Consider the following 5,114-nt stretch of genomic DNA (forward strand, 5'->3'; position numbering starts at 1 on the left):
AATGAAATTAAGTTCTAATTAAAATAATTTTCAACTTACAGTTTGAATACTCAACAAGCTTGACACTCTCAAAGATAATTTGCTTTTAAATTGTTGTTAATCAAAATAAATCTCTAAATAGGTTATGAGTCAGTTTTATTAATGTGTGCATATTTTTGAACTGTTCGGGGATAGAAAAAAGGATTGAAGATTTCTGTTTTAAAACCACACTTGAAGGAACATCCTTAGTTTTTTCCTTGGAAAACAATGCTGTGACCATATTTTCTTGTTGTCTACTCATTTCCTGGAATGTGTTGCACCTGTGTTTATTTTTAAGCTCTTTAGTATTAGACTGTGTAGTTATGGGAAAATTATAGTGAATTCAATTTTCAGTGCTTTTTCTTTTAAAAGTTTAGTTCTCTAAAATCTGTGTTTTAGATGTAAGATTCCCACCCTTCCCTTGGCTTAATTTCTCTTTGTCATTTGCTTTGAAATATGTCAGAGTGCTTTAAAAGTAGTAAATTGCTGTACTAGTCTAAGGTGATATTTTTATTGTGCTGTTATCTGTTTTGTATTTTATATTTGAAAAATGACAGAGTGGATGGTAATCATTGGCTGGTGGTTTGATGCTGGCAGACAAACCAGTGCATGATGAATTATCTTTTCCATTTGTTCACTTAAGAACTCCTAGTTAGTTTGTGGATATAGTAGATAATTATAGAATCTTTTCCTGTTTTTTTTTTTTTTAAAGATTTTATTTATTTATTTGACAGAGAGAGACACAGCGAGAGAGGGAACACAGGCAGGGGGAGTGGGAGAGGGAGAAGCAGGCTTCCTGCTGAGCAGGGAGCCGGATGCGGGGCTTGATCCCAGGACCCTGGGATCATGACCCGAGCCGAAGGCAGACGCTTAATGACTGAGCCACCTAGGCGCCCCAGAATCTTTTCCTGTTTTAACTGTTCCTTGGCTTGTAGATTCTGATACACTGGCCAAATAGTAACAGTGTTTTCTCAGGGTGGATGGAGAGGAGATGGTCTAATTCTGGGCAAACTCTGTTACTTGGTACTAATGTGTTGGATTTCCAAGCTCATGAAGATGTTTATTGTTTATTCCTCTTATATACTGTATGTGAATCGGTGTTTTCTAAGATATATACAGGCTGTTATATAGGTAAATCTTTGACCTCTTGATTCCTACTAATCATTTAATTTCAAATGTTTAAGAGTTAGTGATACAAGTTTAGTGTACTAGGTTTCGGGGTATTTCTGTATTTCAACTTTATTCATCTAGTTGATAGTTTATTCCAGGATATCAGTTGTTTCTAATTCCTGCCCAAATAGGAGCCATGATAATGTTTCTGTCCTTTCTTTTAAGGATATTCCATAGTTCATACAGCTTTTATGTTGCCCTTCTAAAATGATAGGGACTGACTAGTGGCAAACATACTGGGTTGAGTTTTAGTATTAGTCATAGATTGTTCAGATGTGTGCAGATATTGCCAATGAACTTGGTAGATCATGTAGGAGGATATAGTAATGTCATAGATGGCAGTAGAGGATGCAAGAGCCCATTTGGAAGTCAAAACAACACCTGAGACCTCTTAATGTGCATTGCCTCATATAGCTGCCCCACTCAGACCTGTTTAAGTCATTGCAAGAATATATTATCTATGGCCCTTTGGTTACTTTTGTTTTTGTATTTTCTAATATTTTACCATTTTGTTTGTTCATTTGATTAATATTTATTTTAGAAGGCTGGTAGATGAGGCAGAAAATACCAAACTAAAGCATTCCATATAGCTTTTAAGAATTAATGCCTGTAGGGGCACCTGGTAGCTCAGTGGGTTAAGCGTCTGCCTTTGGCTCAGGTCGTGATCTCAGGGTCCTGGGAAGGGAGCCTCCACATTGGGCTCCCTGCTCAGCAGGGAGTCTGCTTCTCCCTCTCCCTCTGCCCCTCTTCCTGCTTGTGCGCCTGCCTGCGCTCCCTTTCTCTCTCTCAAATAAATAAAATCTTAAAAAAAAAGAGGAAGAATTAATGCCTGTAAAGGAAATATGAGAGCTAGAGGAGCCTGTAGAACCAGACTGTTGTCATATAATCAGCAAAATCCTGAGTGTTAGAGAATGTACAGGATTTGGTTTCTTCAACAAATATATGACAAAAATAAAGGAGAGGAAACCTTGAAATCACAAGGGACTTAAGAGACCTATTAACTATAATACCACCATGTGTGGACTTTGTGATTCAAACAAACCAACTGTTAAAAAGTTCATGACAATTGGAAAGCCTGGTACATTGACTACATATTTATGATATTAAGGGATTATTGGCTAATTATTTTAGGTGAGATAATAATATTTTAGTAATTTAAAAGAGTCCTTATCTCATGAGAATTTTTGTTCTTCTAAAGAAGTTTAACATTTTTTAGTAGATCTAAAATGTAGATTCATGAAACGTCTTTCTTTTATTACACCTTCTGTTTTTTTAGCACTTACTTACAAATATTGTGGTACGTAGATACTTTATATATCTTGTTTCACCTGATCACCTCAATTGGAATATAATTGGGCATGGTTATTCTGATCAGATGAGGAAATTGAACTTAAGAGATCACAAGTAAATTGCCTGAGTTTACATAGGTAATAAGGGGCACAGAGGAATTTGAGTCATCTTAACTTCATTAAATTAAAAAAAAATCCAACATTATTTCCTAAATGGAAACCGTGGATACTCCGAAATAGTACTGTTGTTTTCAAATTGCTTTGTATATTTAACTTGAAAACTACTTATAATAGTGAAACAGTAGCTTAATAAATTACAGATCAGTAAATAACAAGTTAGTTCCGTTTCTAAACATGCTTAATTTACCACAAGGGTATAGTGATATAATTTGAAGATTCTGAATTGTGACTTAAGAAACAGCTTTATTATTTTAAAGTAATTTTTTGAGATACTATAAAATATACTTTGCATTTACTACATCTTTTGAAAATATCCCATGAAGAGCACCACAGATAATAATAATAATGTCTGGTTCTAGCCAAATCAGAAGAAATAGGCAGATGCTCAATCCCTAATTAATGCGTCATTCAAACTTAAATATAAATCTGTGTATATTTTATTTTTTATTTTTTTAGATTTTATTTATTTATTTTGAGAGAGAGAGAATGAGAGAGAGCACATGAGAGGGGTTAGGGTCAGAGGGAGAAGCAGACTCCCTGCCGAGCAGGGAGCCCGATGTGGGACTCGATCCCGGGACTCCAGGATCATGACCTGAGCCGAAGGCAGTCGCTTAACCAACTGAGCCACCCAGGCGCCCCTAAATCTGTGTATATTTTAAAGAGCTATCTACATTTACTTCTTTTTGCTTCTCTGTTATAGTTTACTCATCTAAAGATTTACATTATTATTATTTTTGTAATTGATAAAATTTACCAGAACAGATTTCTGTAACAATGGATAATGGGAAAAAAATGCCTGTTTCCTGAAATAAAGCTAAATGAGCAGGTAAGAACTTAATTCTCCTTTCTAAGAAAATAAAATTGAGGGGCGCCTGGGTGGCTCAGTCGTTAAGCATCTGCCCTCGGCTCAGGTCATGATCCCAGGGGATCGAGCCCCGCATCAGGCTCCCTGCTCCGCGGGAAGCCTGCTTCTCTCTCTCCCGCTCCCCCTGCTTGTGTTCCCTCTCTCGCTGTGTCTCTTTCTGTCAAATAAATAAATAAAATCTTTAAAAATAAATAAATAAAATTGAAGAATTACTCATATCAGGAGTAGAAGTACACTTATTTACATCAGAATACTATGCCTCAGATTCACATTTACAAGTATGGGTTTAGCTTCTATTATTTGAGGAGAGGATGATTGTGCTTTGAGAAAAGTGCTTGTAGTTTTATAAGTAGTTGAATGAATTTTAGAGAACTCTAAAACATGAAAGAACTTGCTATTGTTGACTCCCACTGTGACTCTTGCCACCCTTGCCAGCCGATAACAAGGGAGCGGGTGGAATAAAATAAGTAGCAGGCTGCCAGAATTACTTGGGTCTCATATCAGCATGCACTAGAGCGAGCTATCCAGGTAAGGACACCAGTAGGTAAAAGCATTTGATTTATTGGCATTTTTTTCTAGTATTTTGTGGGCGAGACTCTAACAAACTATATTATGGAATACCCTGAACTTTAAAAAAAAGATTTTACTTATTTGTTTATTTGTTTATTTATTTCTTGCACCAGCAGGGGGAGGGACAGAGAGAGAGGGAGAGAGAGAATCCCAAGCAGATTCCATACTGATCACGGATCCTGATGCGGCCTTGATCCCACGACCCCAAGATCACAGCCCGAGCCTAAATCAAGAGTTGGGCCTTTAACCAACTGAGCCACCCAGGCACCCTACCCTGAGCTTTTGCTTAGCCCTAATTTAATTTTTTTCCCCTAGTGATTTCATCCTAGTCTCTCCCAGACCTTCCACTAAGATAGAGTTTAGTTGAATCATTTGCTTTCTTCTCTGACTATTACTCATTAAATTTACATTTAGCATTTTTCTTTGCAATATCATTAATATTAGGAAGCGGTCCGGTTATAGGAATTACCAGAAGTACTGTACATAAATTTCCGTTTTTGCCAAGACTACAGTTTTCTAAGGCCCTAAACTTATATAAGTAATGTAAGCCTTTTTGTTCTGTACCTCACTGATTATGATATATTCAGTGAGAATTCTGGCTCAGGAAATAATTTCTTTAATTCAACATTGTATTAAAGAATACTGAATCTTTATTGTCTTTATAAGGCCTCTTACCAGATCAGTTGCAACATAATTAATTCTTAATTTTTGCCACTGTGCTTTTATTTACTTTTTAGCAGTGTTTTCATTTAACCATTTACATTTAGATGTTGTATTTTAGTGGGCTTAAGTTCATTGCTAGAAGAATTATAACTTGTTTCAGAGTTTAATTTTATCTGTAGATTGAAAAACTGTTGTGAGTAGTGTCTCAGACCAGTGAGGATATCTTGAGATCTCTAGATTGTGATGAAGCAAGTGTTTTTGTTTTGTTATTTATTGAGTCTACTAATGGGATGCTCACGCTAAGACAATTTGCCTGTTCTGTGTGCCCATGGCTTGGGAGTTGTATGAATTGTTCTCTC

Source organism: Leptonychotes weddellii, chromosome 11 (genome assembly GCF_054177405.1).
Source record: "Leptonychotes weddellii isolate Sample4059 chromosome 11, ASM5417740v2, whole genome shotgun sequence".
NCBI classification, from domain to species: Eukaryota; Metazoa; Chordata; class Mammalia; order Carnivora; family Phocidae; genus Leptonychotes; species Leptonychotes weddellii.